The 26,671-nt window shown below is 39.9% G+C and overlaps 1 protein-coding gene and 1 pseudogene across 1 annotated transcript in view; both read right to left on the minus strand.

The window, feature by feature from the left end:
- The window catches only part of VSIG10L2 (V-set and immunoglobulin domain containing 10 like 2), a 316,447-nt gene that overhangs the window by 140,845 nt on the left and 148,931 nt on the right, over positions 1-26,671 (minus strand). The gene's annotated exons all lie outside the window — the stretch shown is intronic.
- LOC122809838 lies at positions 6,647-6,765 on the minus strand (annotated as a pseudogene).

Raw genomic sequence — 26,671 nt, forward strand, 5'->3', positions numbered from 1 at the left:
TTTCCAAAAAAAAAAAAAAAAAATGCATCTGCTTTTACTGTATTTGTGTTTTTTCCTACTTTATTTTGCTTTTGCGTCATCTTAAAAGTACTCAATTGTATTTATTACTGCTTGGTGTAACTCATTGTAAGCCTTTTAGTTTAAGCACCTGGGCTTCAGACCAGTTTTACATTAGGAAGGTTTGTGGTCTGCACTGTAGTGGCAGAACAGGTAGCTTACATCCTTCTAAGTTGGGAACTGCTGATTGAGGGCTCAGTGTCTGTTATTCTAAAAGTGTATTAATTCTGGTTTAAGCACTTGGGCTTGAGGCCAGTTATTTTACATTAAGAGGGTTCGTGTTCTGCACTCTTGTGGGAGGAGAGGCTGGCCTCTGTCCTTCTGAGCTAGGAATTTCTGGTTAAAGCTTATAGTGCCTGCATATTTCAACTGCTTCTTACTGAAATTGGTACACTTCGTTTGCTGTAGCATAGACTAGATCCAGGCCTGCTGAATCTAGCTTTGTTTGTATAACTTGAGCACTAATCCAGGCATTCTTTAAAGTATTCAGTTGTATTTATTACTGCTGGTAGTAACTTGATTAAAGTGTAGCTATCATTTCTAAGTCTTTTGGATTAAGCACTTGGGCTTCAGACCAGTTGTTTTACATTAGGAAGGTTTGTGGCCTGCACTGTGGTGGCAGGACAGGTAGCTTACATCCTTCTAAGTTGGGAACTGCTGATTGAGAGCTCAGTGTCTGTTATTCTAAAAGTGTATTAGTTCTGGTTTAAGCACTTGGGCTTCAGGCCAATTATTTTACGTTAAGAAGGATTGCGGTCTGCACTCTTGTGGGAGGAGAGGCTGGACTCTGCCCTTCTGAGCAGGGAATTTCTGGTTAGAGGCTTATAGTGCCTGCATATTCTAACTGTTTCTTACTGAAATTGGTACACCTTGTTTGCTGTAGCATAGACTAGATCCAGGCCTGCTGAATGTAGCTTTATTTGTATGCTTGTTGTTTATTTCCCTGAAACGCTAATTCCACCTAAAACGCGGCCTTTTAGCACTTCTGTGGATCCCTAGTGATATCTGCATTGCTTACTGTACTTATTTCCTTGTTTCACTTGAAAGAAAGTTACTGTTTGTCATTTTTGCATTTAAGTTACCTGTAACACATTGCATTTAAGTTACCTGGCACTTGCTCACTAAAGCAATTATATAAGTCAGCTCTAAAAAATTAAAAGCACTACACCCTCACAAACTCCCCTTGAGTACCTTGTTCCCCATTGGCCCTTTTTTCAATTATAAAGGAATTCCCAATACTATTCTAGCATGTCCAAAGGTCAGTTGTCAATCTCCTCTCCGGTCCAGCTGGTGAATCTGGGAATCTTGAGGCAATGTTACAACTGCCTCATGTACACAGACAACCCTCTCCTCCCAACAAATTCCAACACATGTGAGAGATGCAACCATATAGCCAAACTGGAGGCTAAGCTCTCTCAACTCAGTACTGGTGTAACCAGTCAGGAGGAGAAGGAAACCACACTCACTACAATTCCAGTCTCACATAGACCTACCACGACAACAAACCAAACACATAAACACACAAAACATACTGAGGCTCTAAATAAAAAACTGCCTAAGCAGCAGAGACCTCCAAAGCAGACACCCAAGCAACCACTACCCCAAAACAAAACACGTGCAAAACATAGCTCACAAAGCCAGTGTGCCGAACAGTCACAGCCCTTAAGGCTAAACAACACACCTGATACACTTGTAATAGGTGACTCTATCGTCAGGCACACTGACGTCCCGCTCACCAGGCTGAACAAGGAGAAGGTCACGGTGAGCTGCCTGTCGGGCGCTAGGATCCGCCACATAACACAAGCACTCAGGTCACTCCAAGGCAAGTACAAATATGACTCAGTCATTGTCCATGCTGGTGTGAATGACCTGAGACGTACCTCCCTGGACTACATGAAAAGAGACATAGAGGAGCTCTCTGAGCATGTAGCCCAGGCCGGTATGATCCAGACCTTGAGTAGCATCTTACCCTCACCAAGAATGATGCCACAATATGAAGACAAGATGATCAATTTCAACAATTGGCTTAAGTGTTGGTGTCATTCAAAGGGGATCCAATGCCTGTCAGCCTGGGATGACATGCTCGACAAGCCACGATGCTTCGCTAGGGACGGCTTGCACCTGTCACCCCTGGGCTTTCGGATATTGGCAAAGGCTGTTGCTACCCCCATAGTGCCTTTTTTAGGCAAGGCTCAAAAGACAAACCCACCTCCATAGGTATCACAAGGGATAAGAAACTAAGAGTAATGCTACTCAATGCCAGAAGTCTAAACCTCAAGATGCACTCGAAACTCTCCTTAGCATGGAGAACATCGATATCTGTGCAGTAACAGAAACCTGGTTCAAGGCTCCCGAGATCACCCCAGCACTACCAGGTTATACCTCATACCATGCTTTTCGGCCCCAAAACTTGGACCGAACCACAAAAGGAGGGGGAGTATCAATATTTGTCAAAGATACCCACACATCCAGGTTGGTGGCACAGCACGAAGCATCAGAGACTATCCATGTGCAATTAACTGTGGGTAAAACTGCCTTCCAGTTTATAGCCTGCTACAGACCACCCTCCCAAACACAGGAACCCCACTTGGCCTTCCTGAGAATAGTGGAAAATATGAAGGTCTCTCCAAACACCATTATATTGGGCGACTTGAACTACCCAAACATAGACTGGGAGCATTACTCTAGCTCCAACACCCTAGCCCAAAGGTTCTTAGAATTTATAAACTCAAATGCTATGGAACAACTTGTTACCACTCCCACAAGAGGGGAAAACATACTGGACCTGATCATCACCAAAATGGGGACACTATGCTCCAGACCAGAAGTGTATCCCTCACTGGTAAGATCAGACCATAAACTAATCTCACTGGATATTCACATCCCGACCCCACCCCCTGCCCAGAAAACCAGAGTGAAAAACTTCTCTAAAGCAAATTTCACACGCCTCAAAACTGAGGCGAAATCCTTCAAAGCCCCCGGGCCTGTGGAAAATACGGCCCAGACCGCAGAATCCTTTATAAACGCATTCTATGAACACCTTCAGGAATGCATGGATCATGCAATCCCATTATAAAACCAAGACCCAATCTTCCGAAGGCAGACGTCCTGTCTGGTGGACCCCAGCCATAAACAAACTATACAATAGAATGAGGAAGCTACTACATGATAGAGCAAAATCCCAAAAAGGGAAGGCATCTCTGATCAGTATTAGCAAAAAACTACAGGCACTCATAAAATCGTCTAAGGCCAGCTTCGAGTGAAAAATTGCACAGGACACTAAGGATAATCACAAGGCTTTCTTTAGTTATGTTAGGAACCTGGGTGGGAATTCCCAGATATGCTCAGAATTAGTCCAAAATGACAAAAAATACACCAAGCCCACAGACATTGCCAACATCCTAGCTGACAGGTTCAGTGCAAACTTCTCCCCCCTCCCCACCAAAAGGGCAAATATCTATCCCAACAGAGTGCTGCCCCCCTGACATCTCAGATGCTCAGGTAAGAGCCACCCTCTCCAAAGCAAAAAACACAGCATCAATGGGACCAGATGGTGTCCCGGGCTGCATCCTACATGAACTCCAAGAAGAGCTAAACCCAAACATAAAACTACTGTTCAATCTTAGCCTTACTACAGGATATGTACCCAAAGAGTGGCGTACAGCAACAGTGGTCCCTCTCCACAAAGGTGGTGCCTCAACGGATCCTGCAAACTATCGCCCCATAAGCCTGACTAGCTTGGTCTGCAAAGCTATGGAAAGGATCATCATGGACCTCATAAATAAAGATATTGGGGACCTACAGACACTGGATCCTACCCAGTTTGGCTTTGTTAAGGGCAGATCCTGCCTCTTAAACCTGGTCAATTTCTTTGGGAAGGTGGTCCACACAGCCTACCATGACCTCGCAAAAGCCTTCGATACAATACCCCACTCGGGCATTATAGATAAGCTCACCAGCTTAAATATAAACCCCTATGTCACTAGATGGGTTGCAAACTGGCTCAAGGACAGAACCCACATGGTTAGAATTGCTGGAGCCATGTCAGACACCAAACCAGTTACAAGTGGCGTCCCACAAGGCTCAGTCCTGGGACCTCTCTTGTTCGGTATATATTTCTCAGCGGTACAGGCCAACACGGAAGGACTGTGGCTGACCAAGTTCGCAGATGACTGCAAACTGGGCGCCATAATCAACTCTCCAGCCGACACAAGCATCCTCCAAAAGGGCCTCATAGAAACAGACAACTGGTGCCAGAGCCATGGCCTCAAGCTAAACGCCAAGTGTATAGTCATCCCCTTTGGCAAAACAAAGCGCCCACAAATTACCACATAGGTGGTAATCCATTAAGTACAGAAGAAGTCATTAGGGACCTGGGGACCCAAGTTGATAGCAATCTCTCATTTGACAACCACGTGGCCAAAGTGGTTAGAAAAACATTTTATATAGCCCACCTAATCATGAAGGGATTCACATCTAGATCAGGGAGGTCATCGTGCCTCTTTACTCATTCCTCATCAGGCCCATAATTGAGTGCAATGCCTTTTTTGGATGTACCTTACCAGACACCTGCAGCAACTGGAAAGACCCCAAACGTACCTCACCAAGAGGATCAAAGGGCTCAAACAGATGCCATATGCTGCCCGGTTAAAGAAACTCCAGCTCTACTCAGTGGCATACCGCCTGCTCAGAGGCGATCTGTGCCTGGCGTATAAAGCCATGTCCAACCCGGAATTAATGGACATGCTGCACCTCAGAAAATCCAAATCCCATCGAGCTACACACTCGAGAGACTTGAACCTCAGCACTGAAATAAATAGGACATGCTGGAGGGACAGATTCATAACCCAGAGGCTCCCTTCACTCTGGAATAAAATCCCAGTCCAGGTTAGGCAGAGTCCCACATTGACTCTCTTCAAGAGGAATCTTGATGAGTGGATGTGAGATCGTAGGTTTACCCCGGCTATCACTTCTGTGTCACTGTTAGACAGAGGCACAGTATACTAACCTCAAAAAAAGGCATAGCAAAATTAATTTAAAATGGGTGGCGAAAGCCAAACACACTCTGGCTAGGCTTATAAATGCCTTAGGGCAGATAGCCTAGTATGAACCTATGAACCTATGAACCTGTGCCCAAATGGTCAATTTAGTCAAGTTCTTTTGTAGACATGCCTTATTTATAACATGTAATCAGTTTACCCAATTTCAGGTCATCTGCATACAGACTGTAGAACACCTTAGATGAAAAAGACAGGTCTGAAAGAAACAATCTAAACAAATAAGAGCCTAGGACAGAGCACTGTGTGACACCCTGACTGTAACCAAGAATTTCACCTGCCCAATTGCTGTATGATACTTTCCATGTACTGGTCATGGCATCAGTGATGTACGTGAACATTAATCTGTTTCTTTTAATAATCTGGTAACTTATCTTTAAAACTTATTCTTTGATGTCAGTTTGACATAATAACTGCATTAATATCAAAACCAAAATTAGTCAGAGATGTTAATGTGTTATTTACCTTAGTGATCATTGAGGAAGCCAAAAATAATTAAGGATAGGTTTTTGAGCTTACTAATTTGACAATGACCACAGAAAATAAATGCAGAGGTATGGAAACGAATCAGAAGAAAGAAAATACTTGTCAGGCACATGGTATCAATTTGCTGATAGGTTACAGGGAACACAGACAAAATAATGCATGCCATTTTAGATTGCTCATAAAAATATGTTAGTAACTGCTAACATACTCAATAGTTTTAAGTAAACAGTTTTACCACTGGGGCTATTTTATCACATCACTAAAGTATTAATAGTCCTTCTCTCACTGAGAGTGGTTTAAGATTTTAATCTATGATAAGTTCATAGATTCATAGGTGTGTACTGGCCTAATGACCATAAGGGCCTTTTTAAGCCTAGCCATGCACCCCAAATCTCTGACAAATTCTGATACCCCTGATAAGTGTAAGCAAGGGCTTGGAAGATGAAACATTTACAATCAGGGGCCTGTGAGATGGACCATTTACAGGCTGCCTGTGTCAATTAGACACACAGATGCCAAACCAGGGATGAAGTTCCTGTTCCCCATCCAACTGTCCAAGTTACACTTGAATTGGGTTAGGGAGGAACTCTACTTCACATGGCTAGGGTGCCTGTTCCAGAGACAGGGTAGTCTCTGGGATACATACCTGTCTCTCCAGTAGGTCCTATTTATATCACAGGCAAGGTTTAAGTCTGGCACTGTTTCTTTTGGGGATATGCAGGATGTCTGTTAGGGTAGGTTATGACAATGCTTTGTATGCCAGACATATATCTTCCCTCAACAGCCTATAGGGCTCAGAACACAGGGATAGCACCTTGAGGTGGTCTGCATAGGACATGTTACTTATGCCCTGTATTCTTTTAGTGAGACATCTCTGTGGATGTTTCAATTATTGGATGTGTCTAGATAAGTACATACTAAAGGGAGTATTGTACTCAATGACAGGTCTGATGAATGCTAAAAAGAATGGAACAATGATCTCCCTGGACCTAAATGCCATACCTTTGTCTATAAGTTGCAGAACATAGAAGGATTTCCTTAGTACAAGCCTACAACACCTAGTATTTCCAGATGGTCTCCTATCCAAATATTAACCAGGCCCATTGCTGCTTATCTTCCAAGATCAGATGAGACCAGGTGCATTCAGGGTGGTATGACTGCATGGATTTGTTTACCTGCACAGAATAACTTAAAACATAGCAAAGTGATGATTTCTAATTCTTTAAGTATTTTTTATAATTGAACAATTTGAACAATTTAAGCAAATGTTTTTAAGATAAAATGCCTAAAATGATATGTATTGAAATACATATTTGTGAACCTCTAATTACATAACACCTTAACTAAAGTGTTTCAGTTTTTCTCTGTAATCAAAGATTCAGCAGACATATTACATTGTCACTGTCACATTTCTTACACTGAATTATATTACATAGGGCTTCATCAGCTGGAGATAACATGTCTCTCTATATCCATTCTGCCCATTTGTGGGCACCTAATACATAAAGCTAATGTATCATAATAGGTATGATGTGAGACAGCTAATAAAATGCTCATTCTTGTGGTCCTTTCTTTCTTCTGTACTCTACTCTCTGTTTCCTAGGTTATATACTTATCTCAGCTGCTGTTTTTACTGGAGCTAATACAAAAATAAAATGAAAATCAGTAGGAAATGTTTTCAAAAGTGCTGAATACTGACGTGTATTGGAGATAGATAACATCAATATTCTTTCAAAAAGATAGCTAGACAGGGAGAGGGGGGGGGCAGGGAGAGTGAGGGAGAATTATGATCTTTTTTTTTAATAATGCTTGACATAGCAGCATGTATTCTGCTGAATTAATTTGTCCATTGATAATATAAGCTTTAAACAGCTTCAAGTAGGATCCTAAAAGTGAAACAATAAGCAAAGATGAAACTCAAACTGCAGTTGAGATGTGAAGTATTGTTTCTCAGAACTTATCTGAACTCACCTTCTATCCTGTCTTGTATTTTGTGTGCTATCCATACCTCTCAACCTCTTAGTGCAAGAAATCTGGACAAAGCCTGACAAAATGGGGGACAAAGGCCCAAAAATATGGACATATTTTAAATATTACTCTTATATACTTAGAAAGCTACTAGAGTAACAGGGTTTGTTTTAGCATAGATTTCCTGAAGGATTTGAAGTCTAAAACTCCAATGTATGTCATTATTTAGTGACTTCAATCCTCAAATCATCCCAGTGATTTACCAGAAAAACACAAAATTTTATGAAGAGCAGACCAAAAATATGAGCCAAAAATATGGACATTCTGTGAAAATCTGGACAGTTGAGACATCCTGCTAACTCATAATTCCCTTTCTCTCTCTCTCTCTCTCTCTCTTTCACTTTCTCTCTCTCTCTCTCTCTTTCACTTTCTCTCTCTCTCGCTATGTCTCGCTCCACTCATTTTGCCAACTATACTGTTGAACTCCTTCACTAAGTGCAAGTCAGTATTTGATACACTGACAAAGTATTTTATGTAGCATGATCTTATCTAGCGGAATATATATTGTCAGTAGCTGTCCTTCTCTTTTTGCCTTCAATTTACCATGCCTATGCCTCATGCATTGTAGTCTGGTCTTTTTTTATTTTGAATGCCACTAAGTAACTGCTAGCTTCTGTATAAATAAATATTTCCCCATATATTAATCTAAATATATCTAACTTAGGAGACTTCAGAGATTCATAACTAAAAAGATTGCTGGCCTAAAAAATATTAGTTATCAGAAGAGACTAGCAGCCCTTTCTCTGTACGCAGTCTCTTCAAGACTCCTACGTGGAGATTATATGTCAAGCCTTTCATGCCATGAAAAATACTGATAATGATTTGCTAATTTTTTGCAGAGTTAATCGTACATCAGATACTTGGTTAAACGAACTAAACCTTCATCAGCAGATAAATAAGGCATGTCGGTTTGATAGACTCATATCCAAACATACCCCTCACCTCTGGAACAAAATTCCACTGCATGACAAGCAGAGTAACACTCTTGCCACCTTCAAGGTAAACCAAATAATTGGATGGGCGGCCTCATATTCTCTCCTTGTTTATATTGCAATGTGCTCCTTGAGGCTAGAGGGGACGTTTGAAACATATTTTTTTGTCTAGGATTGAAATGGTCTGCAGACCGATTGCCTAGTACTTACTTAAGAACCTATATACTGTACCATTAATCCTGCAATCAAAGGAGCAATAGACCTATATTGGTGTTTGTATAATAGACAAATCCTCTAATGCAGTTACAGGCATTCAGTGTTTTTATATTGATACAGTGTTGGGTACTGTAGGGGGATTTGAACATACAGCTGATTGCACTGTTACAATTTGGGAACATTCATTTTCTGATTTATGTTATACTAGAATGGAAAGGATGATGGAGCTTACAAAACAGAATGTTGTGTATGTATATATCCAATTGTTTTCTCCTGCTCCTCTGTGCTTTTGTTTGCTTATTCATCAGTCACTCTATCTATCTATCTATCTATCTATCTATCTATCTATCTATCTATCTATCTATCTACCCGCCTACCTATCTTTGTAGATTTCTATTTTCTTTCTTTCTTTCTTTCTGTTTACATGCATTTCTTGATATATCACAATTGCTTGAAAATCTTAAAAGTGAATAACAAAAATATATCATGAAACGAGTACCATGCACCTAAAATCATTTGAGAAAACAAAGTAGAGAAATAGAAATCAAATAAAATTATACTTTAGTGTCACCTAACACGAGCATTTCTAAAAAAGCAAAGCAAAAAAACAAAAACAAACAAAAAATGCAATCCGTAATTGATAATTTGATACTTAGACAATTTTCAGGGATCTTCCTATGTCTGATTGCAAGCTGTAACTCCATCACTACTTCCACTTCAAGTATAGTTCCACTGCATTCCTTTTACCTGTGTGCATACTTCATATCTCTCAACCTTTTAGCATAAGAAATCCGGAAAACATCTAAACTAATGGGGGGGGGGCATCTTTTAATTACTGCTCTTATAAACTTAAAAAGTTGCTGGAATAACATGTTTTGCATCAGCATGCATTTTTATGATTGATATAAAGTATGAAATCCAAATGTCTGTCATTATTTAGTAATTTCAGTCCTTAATGATTTGACAGAAAACCACACATTTTGTGAGGAACAGACCAAAAATATGAGGCAAAAATCTGGACATTCTGCAAAAATCTGGACTTGTGAGGTATGCATAATTCTGCATACCTGTACACCACATTTCAACTACTTTACCTCTGCCCAGTTCACCAGCTATATCTCCTCAATGCTTTATCACTGCATATACCTTCCTTGCAGAAATTTGTATCATTAACATAGTGAGGCATATCCTCATACCCAGTTGATCTACAAAACCTGTTGTGAAGATAGGTGTGGATTTAAACTGCTATTTGTGAAGCTCTGATAAAGAATCTTGGCCCATTTATAACTAGAATGTTTCTGCTTTTTCTTTGTGTATAGGGATAAGAGAAATAGAAATGGGCCTCCAAACCCCTGATTATTCTTTGAAGTGTCAGGATTGACATTTTTAGGTATTGTACTTCTGATAGTAAACTGGTTATAAGAGAGAATATTAGGCATGATACTAATATTAAAGCCATTTAACTTTTCTTACTGCTGGACAATTCTTAAGACACCTTGGTGGTAAACACTGCATGCCAAAGAATCCAGGATTATAACCCAGAAGAAATTTTGCAGTATTTTAGTAATTTTTCTGATACTTTGTTTATTGCATTTGAAGGGGCAGTAGACCTAGCATTGTAGGTGTTTTAAGTCACCAAATAAGCCATATAGCTTTTGTATAACAAGTTTCCAGAAAAAAAAAAGGCATGGATGAATTCCTCACTTTAAGGGAAAACTGAATATTCACTAAACTGTCCCTAAACACTTATAATACCTACCTAGTTTGGGAATCACCAATGAAAGCAGTACATCACTATACAGTGGCTAGGGGAATCATCTGGGAATCACCAATGAAAACAGTACATCACTATACAGTGGCTATAAAAAGTGTACACACTCCTGTTAAAATGCCAGGTTTTTGATATATAAAAAAATGAGACCACAATAAATCATTTAAAAACTTTTCCCACCTTTAATGTAACCTATAACCTGTAGAATTCAACTGAAAAACAAATATGTTAGGGGAAAAATATAAAAAATACAAAATGTACAATAAGCTGGTTGCATAAGTGTGCACTCACTTAAATTAATACTTTGAAAATGTTGAAACACAGGTGCCCAGTAGGAAAGTACCTGGAATAAAGAAACTGAACCATGACAAAGTAAAATCTTCTTTTTTAATACAAAATGGTGAGCGCTTTTACATTGGTAACTATTGCTTCATCAGACAGTTCATTCAAACAGCAACAGCACTTAAATACTTTATCATTGCAATATGATTGCAATACTAAGAATATAGTGTATATAGCTCACTGCGCAACATGTTTCCATTTCTATGTTGGCAAAACTAACCGTCACTTTAGGGAACGGATAAGGGATCACCTTTACTGCACTAGAAAAGGGCAACTGTATAGTGCTTTGGCTAAGCATACATTGGATAAGGAGAATGACCATATATTTTGATTTCAGGTTTTACACATTCAGAATGTCAGCAATAGGATGGGGGACATAGTCAATACTACTGAAAATATGGAAGTAAAATGGATTTTGCGTTTAGGAATACACAGAGGTTTGGGTTTGAATGATAGTGTTCCATTGAAGCCAGTGCTAAAATCTAGAAGATTAAAATAAAATAAATAATATTAATACTATCTTAACAAGAGAAGACTACATAAACACATGCAGGGCTTTGGGTCAATTGACAGTATTTCTTGAGCTGTTTCTAGCATAGATATCATACAAAAAACAAGTATTTATTGAGATGTATGTTTAAAGCATATGTATTTATTAGGTGGACAGCATGTGTATTTATTATGCAGAATATATGTATTAATTTTTATATAAATGTACATATGTATTTATATGCTTACATCCACACACACAAACAGTTATTAAATGGGCAACATGAGTATATGTATTTATTCACTGACTTTTTATGTATTTTATTTCTATTCATCCACATGTTCTTGTTTTTACATTTTGTGCATGTGGTTTTTAAACAGTGTTTTTCTGACTTCAGCAATTAATTAAGGGCAAAACGTAACCATAGTAATTAATTGATTGCTGAGTGCTGAATTAACTTTGAGTGGTAGGATTGGTTGTTTTAATAATGAATTAAGGTATTTAAGTGCTGTTGCTGTTTGAATGAACTGTCTGATGAAGCAATGGTTACCATTGCGAAAGCGCTCACCATTTTGTATTAAAAAAGAAGATTTTACTTTGTTGTGGCTCAGCTTCTTTATTCCAGCTGCTTTCCTACTGGGCACCTGTGTTTCAACATTTTCAACTTCTGGTCTGGTTTGGATTTATTTGTTTGCTGCTAAATTAATACTTTTTTGAAGCACCTTTTGATTTAATTAAAACATTCAGTCTTCTTGGGTAGGAGTCTATCAGCATGGCGCATCTTGACTTGGCAATATTTGCCCACTCTTCCTTGCAAAAGTGCTCCAAATCTGTCAGATTGCGAGGGCATCTCTTGTGTATAGCCCTCTTCAGGTCACCCCACAGATTTTCTATTGGATTTACGTCTGGGCTCTGGCTGAGCCATTTCAAAACTTTAATTTTCTTCTGGTGAAGCCATTCTTTTGTTGATTTGGATGTTTGCTTGGGGTCATTGTTGTGTTGAAAGGTGTAATTTCTCTTCATCTTCAGCTTTTTTAGCAGATGCCTGAAGATTGTGGGCCAAAAGTGACTGGTATTTGGAACTGTTCATAATTCCCTCCACCTTGACTAAATCTCCAGTTCCAGCTGAAGAAAAGCAACCCCAAAGCATGATACTTCCACCACCATGCTTCACCGTGGAGATGGTGTTCTTTTGGTGATGTGAAGTGTTGTTTTTGCGCGAAACGTACATTTTGGAATTGTGGCCAAAATGTTCAACCATGGTCTCATCGGACCATAACACATTTTCCCACATGCTTTTGGGAGACTGGATGTATTGTTTTGCAAATTTTAGCTGGGCCTGGATGTTTTTCTGTGTAAGAAAAGGATTCCATCTTGCAACCCTACCCCATAGTCCAGACATATGGAGAATACAGGAGATTGTTGTCACATGTAGTACACAACCAGTACTTGCCAGAAATTCCTGCAGCTCCTTCAGTGTTGCTGTAGGTCTCTTGGCAGCCTCCCTGACACGTTTTCATCTTGTCTTTTCATCAATTTTGGAGGGACATCCAGTTCTTTGCAACATCACTGTTGTTCCATACTTTCTCCACTTTTTCATGACTGTCTTCACTGTGTTCCATGGTATATCCCATGCTGTGGAAATTTTTTTTCTACCCTTCTCCTGACTGATACTTGTCAACAATGAGATCCCTTTGATGCTTTGTAAGCTCTCTGCAAACCATGGCTTTTGCTGTAGCAGACAACTGAGTAAATGTCAGGAAAATCCTACTAGGACAGCTGAACTTTATATGGGGTTAATCAGAGTCTCTTTAATTGATGGCAGGTGTGTACCCAAGAAGAGTGAATGCTGTAATTAAATCAAAAGGTACTTCAACAAAGTATTAGTTTAAGGGTGTGCACACTTATGCAACCAGCGTATTGTATGTTTTTTATTTTTTTTATATTTTTTCCCCAAACAGATTTTGTTTGTTTTTCAATTGAATTGTACAGGTTATAGGTGAAATTAAAGGTGGGAAAAGTTTTGAAATGATTTATTGTGGTCTCATTTTTTTATACCACAAAAACCTGGCATTTTAACAGGGGTTGTACCCTTTTTATATCCACTGTATCTGATGCTAAATATAGGTTTACAATATACCAGTATAGTAGTATTTAGTTAAAGCAAGGGGTTTATTTCAAGGATAGTGGAATACTTGTTGAATGAATTTGGATGATTCCATTTTACAAATATATTGAATACATTATTGTGATGCATGTTCCCTCAGTGGGACTCATTATTAATAACATTAATTATTCCTGCTACTAATTTTAGTTACGTATTTATTTATTTTGCATGGCTGTCTAGAGATACCTACTGTAAAAAAAGCGCACTTACAATGAGTTCCCAGACAGGAAGTTCCAGGCACTATTACAGTTATAAACACTCTGACAGACACATTTTACAAAGCTCACTCATCTGCAGCATAGTTAATACTTAGTTTGAAAGTCATTCAGACATAAATCTAAATAGGTAATAATATCTAACTCGTATCAAATACATCCACTTGATAGTTACGCAATTGACAGTATCTTATAGACCAACACAGTAATTACAGAAATATTTACAGTGAATGCAATATGAATAGCATATACAATCCAGGGGATTCAGTAAGACTTAGCATGATGTGAAAGTCTTACGTCAGAGGGATTCCACATTGTAGTAAGCATTTTTAATTCAGACATTTTGTCTGCTTTTTAAATTCAGTGACTGTAAATATTGTGCTTTTAATGACATAATTGATTAGGTTATAACTGGGTGCAACTTCCTGTTTGAACTGTATAAGAAGGAAGTAACTATGTGGGGTAAATTGTCTGATGAAGTCTAGATCTTTTTGGACGAAAGCACTCATCCTTGGATTTTTTTGTTCTGAAGTTAATAAAGTCGATTCTGCATTCTACAACTGTGTGATGATTTGCAGCCTGCATTACTCTGAGTGGGTTCAGTCCAGCTACTTCTTCTGGCTTTTGTGTTTATCTGCTTCAGTTTATGCCTTGTGACTTTTTTAAGTTTAGTGAAGACATGAGGTGGTAGGGGGTGGTGGTGTTGGTGGTGGTAGTGGTGGTGGTGTGTGTGTGTGTGTGTGTGTGTGTGTGTGTGTGTGTGTGTGTGTGTATTTGTATGGGCATGAATGGTGTTTCATGAATCTGTGGTGTGTGTGTGTGTGTGTGTGTGTGTGTGTGTGTGTATGTATATATGGACACACATTTGAGTATTTGTATGGGCATGAATGGTGTTTCATGAATCTGTGGTGTGTGTGTGTGTGTGTGTGTGTGTGTGTGTGTGTGTGTGTGTGTGTGTGTGTGTGTGTGTACACCTAGATAATCTCACTAGGGGGTTAGGTAGAAAATCTTGAGTCTGGATGAGTTTATATGTATTTGAGTTGTCAGAGGGAGGTCAGGTGGTAAGGGAAGGAGTTTGAAAAGGATTGAAAGATGTGGCTATGTTGTAAAAGATGGAATGGAGATTGCTGAAGACATAGAAAAACAGAAGTAATAAATAAATGCTTTACTTTAGTGGGAGGATAAAGCACTGGGACTAAATGGGCTGCCTCTCTTGGACCTCAAGTATCTGTCCACTAGGCTGGCAGATGCCCTTATGAAGTAGATAATTGATCACTGAAAACTGCCTGAGGGCTGTCAGACAGCAGGTTCAATACTCTTGTTCAAGAGGAGACAGGAAAAGCCAGGGAAGTACAGGCCTTATAGCCTAACTGCAATGGCAGGGAGACTTATGGAGAGAATTCTATTTTTTTGTGCCCCAGTCTGTGGTGACCATAGATACTTTCTTTTCTACACATATTCTGCCCATGTAGTCCTCCAGAAGAGCAGACCCCCCATAGTTAATTTGCTTCTCCCAAGGTTGAAGGTCAAAAGGAGAGAATGGTGCTGTCATCCTTGGGAATTTTTTTTTTAAGCACTACCAGCTCCTCCTGGTTCATGACTACAACATACATTTAAAGTACAGAGCCTCTAGTAATCTCAAGTCTCCCCAAGGGATTTAATACTGAGTCCACACTCTTGTTTTATGGCCCACAACTCTCCTTATCATTCCTCTATCCCCATGGCAAGCTCGTTTAGTGCCTGGGCTGCTAGTCAGACCATGGAATGAGTAGGTTAACTTTAGGGCTTTATCTCTAACGTCTATGTGTTGGGTTATGGAGAGAATTCTGAGGTAAAGACTAGTTGTTTTTCCTACAGGACAACAGCCTCCCAGACAGCAGACAACTTGTATTTATTGCTAGAAGAAACTGTCAGTCAAACCTGCTCCTGTTTTATGATTAGAATACAGGAGAGTATTGGCAGATGTGTTCTATCTGAATTACACCAAGGCCTTTGACTCATTCACTCACAGGGGGTTGCTATGACAACTGGTGGGTTTGAAATTAGGATCAAGCCTATGGAACTGTTTTGCAGTGGGGTTGAATGGTAAGATACAAACGATTGTACTGAGAGAGACAATGCTGGGATAAAGAAATCAACTGACATAGTATCACTTGAGTTATTCCTGAGTCCATAATTCTTCACTGAATTCCTGTCAGATATATCTGAGGGAATACAAAACAGTACTGACCTTTTTTATTTTGTTATGGAAAGGTGACAACTGAGGATGAGTATACAGAAATACAAAATACTGCCTCTAGGCCACAGTAATCCTAGCATGAAGTATCATCTGGAAGGAGTGTGGCAAAAAGTTAACAAAGGAGTAAGGGTGTGGGGGGTGTTGTTCAAACCTCAGTTTGACTACCAAGTGCAGTACGAAAGGTCAGTGGGAGCAGCCAACAAATTTTAAGGGGGTATCCTCAAGAAGAGCGTTCCAAGAAGCAAAAAGGCAATTCTACCAGTCTCTCAGATGCTGAACAGATCACACTTTGATGTGCTGTGCAGTTGTGGAGGCTATATAAGCAGAGGGGCATTCAGATGCTGAAAGGAATAGAGAGAAAATTTACTAGAAAAGTATGTGGGATGGAGTGGGATGGATGTGTCCAGAGACTAAAGGAGCTAATGCTCATCTCACTAGAGACCAGAAAAGACAGGTGGGTATGATGTTGGCAGCAAGATCATGTTTGTATAGGGGAATGGGCTGTCTGGAACAGGAAGAATGGGAAAGGAGGGTGCGCATGCAGCTCATTATAGGGGTGCCAAGTTTCCCTTGATATTTGAAAGTACTCCTTCATAGAGATGGTTGATGACCCATAGAACTGGCCACTGAAGTGGATGGTCGGAAGGTAATCCACACAGGCTTTCATGAGGACACTAAACAGGTATAGAATAGTGTGATGGTGTAAATTGAGATTGGAAGGAAAAGAAATGTTGAATGCACTTACAAGATAGACTAGGCAGGATACCATTAAAACAATTAAGTGAAAAACTCAGTATAGTACCTCTAGCTTAATGAGACATAACAAAATATTGGGATATGGTAGCTTAGTGAGACATAAATGAAAATTTGGGATCTTTTCAATATTCACCCCAGACAGGTTATTAAAGCCAATGTTTTATGTAAATTAGAATTAGGTTCAAGAAAATATTTACACATAATATGATTAATTATCTTTATAAACATCTACACGGTAGTAGATTTGGGACAAAAATGTGGCATGTATTCTGTATGTAAATTTATAAAGAAAACAGACTCAGCAGTGACTAATAGTCAGCAGAGAACACCTACTCCTCTACTTTCTGTTCGTCATCAGAATGGTTACTTGCTCCATATTGTGGAAACACAAAATCAAGGTTTATCAGCATCTTTATCCAATAGAACCAGCCAAGAATACCTGAAGACATCTTTGGAAGCTGCTCCTTTAAGCATTTGTTAATGTTAATTCTGCTGTGAAAAACGCACAGCTGTTTAGATAGTTATAATAAGCACATCCATTTTAATCAGCAACATCACCTTCAACAAAGCTTGTTTACTGCATTCTCAGATTATTTCTGATGATAGAAAAATCAGCTCTTCATTGAAATAAGACATATTCTACCAGTGTTTTGCTATACCCTTTACCTTCTGTGCCACAGATTACCAGTATTACAAATGATATACTTACAAATGAACCAAATAAAACACTGCTTTCACAAAATTCCTTTTGTCATTTTGTGCTTTTTATATTATGAAAGGTGTTTATTAAAACAGGCACTAGCTTCTATTTAATTATGTGGAGTATGACTTGCTGCAAAGCCTCGCACCTGCTCTCCCACCCTGCTGCTCACCAGTAGAGACACTAACAGTTTTTATTGAGAAGACTGCATTAAATTGTCAACATTTCTTTATACTACAACCAACTGGGGAATAAACTATTTCCTAATGTTTTGGAATTAGAACAAAATGAGGTGATTGGGACATTTTCAGCAAAAGGCATTAGAATAAGAAGGAAGATGAGAGTTGATGAGGACCAGGGAGGATGTCATCAGGAACATCAAGCACTACCCAAATTCTGAGAGACTCCAGCCATATCATAGGTTCATAGGTAGGTACTAGGCTATCTGCCCGAAGGCATTTATAAGCCTAGCCAGAATATGTTGGCTTTCGCTGACCCCTTAGATTAGTTCCCTGTGCCTTTGTCCAGCAGAGCCACTGAAGTGATCCCTGGGTAAACTTTCTGTTTCCCATCCACTCATCAAGGTTTCTCTTGAAGAGGGTTAGCAAAGAGATCTGCCTAATGTAGATTGGAATCTTGTTCCAGAGCATGGGAAGCCTCTGGGACAGGAATCTATCCCTCCAGCATGTCCTATTTATTGTTGTGGTGAGGTTTAGATCCCTGGAGCATGTGGCTCGAGAGGATATGGTTTTCTTTAGGTGGAGCGTGCCCGTCAATTCTGGGTTGGACATGGCCTTGTATGTCAGGCAGAGATCACCTCTCAGTAGGCGGTATGCAACCAAGTACAGCTTGAGTTTCTTCAGTCGAGCTGTATAGGGCATCTGCTTGAGGCCAGTGATCCTCTTGGTGAGGAACTTCTATGGTCTTTCCAGTTGTTGCAGGTGTCTTGTAAGGTACATCCCAAATAGGGCATTGTACTCTATGATGCGTCTGATGAGTGATGCGTAGAGGGGCCCAATGACCTCTTTCAATCTGGATGCAAACTCTTTTATGATTAGGTGGGCCACATAGAAGGAATTTCTAACCACTTTGGCAATGTGATTATCAAAGGAGAGGTTACTATCTACTTGGGTCCCCAGATCCCTTATTACATCTTCTGTATTTAGGGGGCTACCACCTATGTGGTAGTTTGTGGGTACTTTGTTTTTTCCAAAGGGGATGACTATGCACTTTTTGGCATTTAGCTTGAGGCCATGGTTTTGACACCAGGTATCTGTCTCAGTGAGACCCTTTTAGAGGATGTCTGTGTCAGCCAGAGAGTCAATTATAGCTCCTAGTTTGCAGTTGTCTGCAAACTTGGTCAGCCTTAGTCCTCCTGTGCTTGCCTGTACCTCTGAGAAGTATATGCCGAACAGGAGGGGTCCTAGAACTGAGCCCTGGGGAATGCCACTTCTAACCGGTTTCGAGTCAGACCTCGCTCCTGCAACTCTTACTATATGGGTTCTGTCCGTGAGCCAGTTGGCAACTCATCTCATGACGTAGGGGTTTATGTTCGGGCTGGTGAATTTGTCTATAATACCTGAGTGGGGAATGGTGTTGAAGGCCTTTGCGAGGTCTAGGTAGGCTGTGTGGACCACCTTTCCCTCGTCTATAGCCTTGGTAACTGTCTCAAAGAAGTCCACCAGGTTTAAAAGGCATGATCTGCCCTTAAGAAAGCCAAACTGGGTAGGGTCCAGTGTTTGGAGGTTTCCAATGTCTCTGTTAATGAGATCCATGATGATGCACTCCATAGCTTTGCAGACCAAGCTAGTCAGGCTTATAGGGTGATAGTTCCTGGGGTCTGTTGTGGCTCCACCTTTGTGGAGTGGAATAACCGTTGCTGTGCGCCACTCTGTGGGCACATAGCCTGTGGTGAGGCTGCATTTAAACAGTGTGCTTAGGTGAGGGGTTAGTTCATCTTTGAGCTTGTGTAGGATGCAGCCTGAGACACTGTCCGGACCCATTGATGCTGTGTTTTTGGCTTTGGAGAGGGCTGTTTTAACCTGAGTGTCTGTGATTTCAGGGGGACTACATTCTTCTGGTATAGTTATAGGCCCTTTTGGGGGTGAGAGGGGGGATGAAGTTTGCACTGAACCTGTCTGCCAGGATGTTGGCTATATCAGTCGGTTCAGTGTATTTTGTGCCATTCTGCACTAACTCCGAGCAGATCTGAGAATTGCCACTTAGATTCTTGACATAGCTAAAGAATGCATTGTGGTTATCTTTGGAGTCCATGGCAATATTTCTTTTGAAGCTAGCCTTGGATGATTTTATGAGGGAACTTAGTTTCTTGCTGATACTGATCAGGGATGTCTTCCCTTCTTGGGATTTTACACTTTTCTGTACTAGTTTCCTCCTTCTATTGTATAGCTTGTTTATGGCAGGGGTCCACCAAACTGGTTTCCTTTTCTTGGAGGAGAGAGTCTTGGTTTTGTTTGGGATAGCAGGACCTATGCATTCTTGTAGGTGCACGTAGAGTGCATTAGCAAAGGATTTTGCAGCTTGGACAGTGTTATCGTTTAGCATGGGGGCTTTGAAACTTCCCACCTCGGTCTTAAGTAACGTGAAGTTTGCTTTTGAAAAGTTTTTCATGGTGGTTTCTTTGACCGGGGGTGGTGGCGGAATGTGAATATCCAGAGTGATTAGTTTATGGTCAGATCTAACCAGTGAGGGGTTGACTTCCAGTGTGGAACACCGATCGCCCATGTTGGTGATGACCAGGTACAATATGTTGTCACCTCTGATGGGGGTGTTGACCAGTTGATCCAGGGTGTTTGAGTTTATAAATTCTAGGAAATGTTGGGCAAGGGAGTTTGTACTTGAGTAGTTCTCCCAGTTAATGTTTGGGTAATTGATATCAGGCTGTTTGGTAGGACCTTTATGTTTCCCAGTATTTCCAGGAATGCGGAGTGGGGGCCCTGGGACATGGTGGGTGATCTGTAGCAAGCTATAATTTGAATAGCAGTTTTGCCTGTTGTTAGTTGCACGTGGATGATCTCTGAAGCATCGTGATGTGCCACTAACCTGGACATGTGGATATACGTGATTAATATGGATACTCCTCCTCCTTTTGTATTTCGATCCGGGTTTTGTGGCTGAAATGTATGGTATGAGTTGTAGCCTGGTAGTGCTGGGGTGCTCTCTGGAGCCTTAAACCAGGTTTCTATTACTGCACATATATCGATTTTCTCCATACTGAGGAGTGCCTCAAGTGTGTGCATTTTGAGGTTTAGACTTCTGGCATTGAGCAGCATTACCCTCAGTTTTTTGTTACTTGTGCTATTTACGGCGGTGGGTTTGTCTTTTGAGCCTTGACTAAAAAAGGCACTATGGGGGTGGCAAGATCACTGGCCAGTATTCGAAAGCCTAAGGGTGACAGGTGCAAGCCGTCTTTAGCAAAGCAGCTTGGCTTGTCGAGCATGTCATCCCAGGCTGACAGACACTGGATCCCCCTTTGAATGACACCAGAAGCTTAGCCAATTGTTGAAATTGATAATTTTTTTCAATATACTGTGGTATCATTCTTGGTGAGGGCAGGATGCTACTCAGAATCAGGGTCATACCGGCCTGGGCTACATGATCAGAGAGCTCCTCCATGTCTCTTTTCATGTAGTCCCGGGAGGTACAGCTCAGGTCATTCACACCAACATGGACAATGACAGAGTCATATTTGTACTTGTTCTGGAGTGACCTGAGTGCTTGTGTTATGTGGCAGATCCTGGCACCTGACAGGCAGCTAACAGTAACCTCCTTGTTCAGCCTAGTGAGTGGGACGTCAGTATGCCTGACTATAGAGTCACCTATTACTAGTGTGTTGGGTATGTTATTTTGCCTTAAAGGCTGTGATTGTGTGGCACACTGGTTTTGTGAAGTATGTGTTTCATGGTTTGTGTTGGGGGGTGGAGGTTGTTTGGATGTCTGCTTTGGAGGTCTCTGTTGCTTTTGCAGATTTTTATTTAGAGCCTCCGAGTATGCTTTTGTGTATTTATGTGTGTTTTTTGCCAGTGCTGGTTTAATAGGTCTATGTGAGACAGGTGGTGTGATGCAAGTAATTCCCTTCTCCTACTGACTGCCTGGTCCAGTCTTGGGTTGCAAAGCTTAGCCTCCAGTTTGGCTGTATAATTGCATCTCTTGCATGTATTAGTGTTTGGTGGAAGAAGGAGAGGGGTGTCTGTGTACATGAGGCAATTGTAACATTGCCTCAAAATGTCCAGATTCACCAGTTGGACCAGAGAGTACACCTGAAACTGCCCTTTGGACATGCCTGGATAGGCACTGTGAATTGTTTTACTGATTGGCTGGTAAGGTCAAATAGAGAGCCTTGTCCTTCTCTACAGTATAGGGGGGGTCTAGTGCTAAGGTTTATTAGTGCTTGCTATGAGTTTTGGGCAAGTGCCGGGATGAGAAGTGAATGATTTGAGTACTTAAGTTGAAAGTTTGTCTAGTTCCAAGGGAAAAATTGAAGATAGACTTTGTGGAGCCGGGAATAGTTATACCCTAGCTAACCGGCACTGCCCAGCGTGCAAAACTGCGCAAATGCGGGTTTTATAGCAGGGAAATAAAAGAGATAGAAATTAGCCCTAAATGGCCAATAAACTACTAATTTCTGGACTGAAACCACTCCTCCAGGGACAGATAGGCTGCTCAAAGCTCCCTCTCTCACACTGAACAGAGAAACTTCCTTCTATCCAAGTAAGGTATGGGCAAACATAGAAACTTGTAACACAGCCCTGAATTCAGCACTAACCTGAAAACTGGACTAAACTAGCTTAGAAAGGTGGGAAAACAAGTTTTTTTTTCAGAAAATAAAGCAGATACAATCAAAAAAACACTTTAAATGCACAGAAATGACTATCACACTTGAGTATGTAGCCTACAACAGTTAAACAGATAATTTAAACACAAAAATGACTTTGTTAAAGTGCAGGCAGTAAAATAAGTACAATATGTAGCTGAAACAAGCTTTTTAAATCACATAAACTCTAGAAAATCATCATTTTAGGCAGAATTAGCTAAAGGCAGCAAGAAAATGCAGAAATGTGATACTTAATCACTCCAAAGTCTCTCTTTTCTCTTTCTGCTGCTGTAGAACTCTGCAGGGCACCAGGCAGGAGCTTGCTGAACTGTATACTAGTATAAAAACCTTGCAAATGCAGGTTTTATAGCAGGGGGTGAAAGAGATAGAAATTAGCCCAAAATGGCCAATAAACTACTAATTTCTGGGCTGAAACCACTCCTCCAGGGACAGATAGGCTGCTCAAAGCTCCCTCTCTCACAATGAACAGAGAAACTTCCTTCTATCCAAGTAAGGTATGGGAAAATACAGAGACTTGTAACACAGCCCTGAATTCAGCACTAACTTTTAAACTCGACTAAACTAGCTTGGAAAGGTGGGAAAACAAGTGTATTTTTTGTTTTTTTCAGAAAATGAAGCAGATACAATAAAAAACAATTTAAATGCACAGAAATGACTTTCATGCTTGGGTATGTAGCCTACAACAGCTAAACAGGTAATTTAAACACAAAAATGACTTTGTTAAAGTGCAGGCAGTAAAATAAGTGCAATATGTAGCTGAAACAAGCTTTTTAAATCACAGAAACTCTAGAAAATCATAATTTTAGGCAGAATTAGCTAAAGGTAGCAAGACAATGTAGACAAATGATACTTAATCTCTCCAAAGTCTCTCTTTTATCTCTCTGCTGCTGTAGAACTCTGCAGGGCACCAGGCAGGAGCTTGCTGAGCTGCATACTAGCATACAAACCTTGCAAATGCAGGTTTTATAGCAGGGAATGAAAGAGATAGAAATTGGCCCAAAATGGCTAATAAACTACTAATTTCTGGGCTGAAACCACTCCTCCAGGGACAGATAGGCTGCTCAAAGCTCCCTCTCTCACAATGAACAGAGAAACTTCCTTCTATCCAAGTAAGGTATGGGAAAACACAGAGACTTATAACACAGCCTTGAATTCAGCACTAACTTTTAAACTCGACTAAACTAGCTTAGAAAGGTGGGAAAACAAGTATATTTTTTTTTTCAGAAAATAAAGCAGATACAATCAAAAAACACTTTAAATGTATTGAAATGGCTATCACACTTGAGTGTGTAGCCTACAACAGTTAAACAGGTAATTTAAACACAAAAATGACTTTGTTAAAGTGCAGGCAGTAAAATAAGTGCAATATGTAGCTGAAACAAGCTTTTTAAATCACAGAAACTCTAGAAAATCATCATTTTAGGCAGAATTAGCTAAAGGTAGCAAGACAATGTAGACAAATGATACTTAATCTCTCCAAAGTCTCTCTTTTATCTCTCTGCTGCTGTAGAACTCTGCAGGGCACCAGGCAGGAGCTTGCTGAGCTGCATACTAGCATACAAACCTTGCAAATGCAGGTTTTATAGCAGGGAATGAAAGAGATAGAAATTAGCCCAAAATGGCTAATAAACTACTAATTTATGGGCTGAAACCACTCCTCCAGGGACAGATAGGCAGCTCAAAGCTCCCTCTCTCACAATGAACAGAGAAACTTCCTTCTATCCAAGTAAGGTATGGGCAAACACAGAGACTTATAACACAGCCCTGAATTCAGCACTAACTTTTAAACTCAACTAAACTAGCTTAGAAAGGTGGGGAAACAAGTATATTTTTTTTTTCAGAAAATAAAGCAGATACAATCAAAAAACACTTTAAATGTATTGAAATGGCTATCACACTTGAGTGTGTAGCCTACAACAGTTAAACAGGTAATTTAAACACAAAAATGACTTTGTTAAAGTGCAGGCAGTAAAATAAATACAATATGGAGTTGGAACAAGCTTTTTAAATCACAGAAACTCTAGAAACATTGATGTTTTAGGAGGAATTAGCTAAAGGCAGAAAGAAAATGCAGAAAAATAATACTTAATCACTCCAAAGTCTCTCTTTTGTCTCTGTGCTGCTGTAGAACTCTACAGGGCACCAGGCAGGAGCTTGCTGAGCTGTATACTAGCACAAAAACCTTGCAAATCCAGGTTTTATAGCAGGGAAATAAAAGAGAGAGAAATTAGCCCAAAACGGCCAACAAACTACTAATTTCTGGGCTGAAACCATTCCTCCAGGGACAGATAGGCCACTCAAAGCTCCCTCTCTCACAGTGAACAGAGAAACTTCCTTCTATCCAAGTAAGGTATGGGCAAACACAGAAACTTGTTACACAACCCTGAATTCAGCACTAACCTAAAAACTGGACTAAACTAGCTTAGAAAGGCATGAAAACAAGTTTTTTTTTTGTTTTTTTGTTTTTTTTTCAGAAAATAAAGCAGATACAATAAAAAAACACTTTAAATGCACAGAAATGGCTATCACACTTGAGTGTGTAGCCTATAACAGTTAAACAGGTAATTTAAACACAAAAACCACTTTGTTAAAGTGCAGGCAGTAAAATAAGTACAACATGTGGCTGAAACAAGCTTTTTAAATCACAGAAACTCTAAAAAAATCGGCATTTTAGGTGGACTTAGCTAAAGGCAGCAAGAAAATGTAGAAAATGATACTTAATCACCCCAAAGCCTCTTTTTTGTCTCTCTGCTGCTGTAGAACTCTGCAGGGTACGAGGCAGCAGCTTGCTGAGCTGTATACTAGCATAAAAACCTTGCAAATGTGGGTTTTATAGCAGGGAAATGAAAGAGATAGAAATTAGCCCAAAATGGCCAATAAACTACTAATTTCTGGGCTGAATCCACTCCTCCAGGGACAGATAGGCTTCTCAAAGCTCCCTCTCTCACAGTGAACAGGAAAACTTCCTTCTATCCAAGTAAGGTATGGGCAAACACAGAAACTTGTAACACAGCCCTAAATTCAGCACTAACCTGAAAACTGGACTAAACTAGCTTAGAAAGGTGGGAAAACAAGTATTTTATTTTTTTTTTTCAGAAAATAAAGCAGATACAATAAAAAAAAAACTTTAAATGCACAGAAATGGCTATCACACTTGAGTGTGTAGCCTACAACAGGTAATTTAAACACAAAAATGACTTTTTTAAAGTGCAGGCAGTAAAATAAGTACAATATGTAGCTGAAACAAGCTTTTTAAATCACAGAAACTCTAGAAAATTGGAGTTTTAGGTGGAATTAGCTATAGGCAGCTTAATAGCTGCTATTTCTAGGAAAACATTCAGGAATGTAATGAAACATCAAGTCTTTAACCTCTGTAAACTGGAAAGGTCCCTTCTGTTAATGTCACCTAGATCAGTCTGGAGATGTCAAAATTTAAGAGCAAACAATTTCTATATAGAACTATCCACGGAAAAGAAGCTGAACACTTTTCACAAAATTATTTATCAGTGTAAGGTTACACAAGTACTACTAAATGCATGACTGGTTTACCAGAGGAAGTGTATAAGGGTGTGACCAGGGATTTCAGATTTGCATGACACTGTTTTCCATCTTCTTGAGTCTTTTAAATATGTACACACATAAGTGCTACTTGATCTATTATATACATTTGGAATACAAAGTGAGGTGATGTATGCATGTACATATATTCTGTGATCAAGTAATTAGTAAAAATAACTACACACCATTTTTACATGTCCACTTACTTTGATAGCGCACTTGTCCTGTTTTTTTTGAGTCAGACATATTAGTGTCATAGATGTTACTGGTTTCATGCTCTAAACATTATATGTAAGACACAGAGTGCTGCAATTATACCCTGAAATCTGGAAAAAATGCAACTTTGTTGAGCACCATTCTCTTTTAAGAGATGTTCTTAACAAAGTGTTTAAGCACCTACCAGAGTTTTTGTGCCCTAGTATTACACTAGAGCATAAACAGCCACTATAGAACATCTTTAGGAAGCTAAAACAGCTTTAAAAGGTGTGCTACACTTTATGCTGCCATGTTTCATTTTTACATGTGGCAGAGCAAAGTGCATTTTAAAACTTTTAAAGCTGTTCGAGAGGGTCTATGTCATATAATCGAATGTTCAACTCCACGAACCTCCATTCATCAAACCGAAAACAGAATGTTCATTTCAGCAAACATGAACATCAGCGAATTTCTAAAAACAGGGAATGGCATAAGTTGGCCAACATTATGACCATCAAACTGCATTATATCAAAGCCACCCAGGTGGGGGCTGCACTCCCCCACCCCCCCTAACTATGTATATATATATATATATATATATATATAT

This window comes from Protopterus annectens, chromosome 8.part0, assembly GCF_019279795.1.
Source record: "Protopterus annectens isolate FY-2018-M chromosome 8.part0, PAN1.0, whole genome shotgun sequence".
In the NCBI taxonomy this organism is placed as follows: Eukaryota; Metazoa; Chordata; order Ceratodontiformes; family Protopteridae; genus Protopterus; species Protopterus annectens.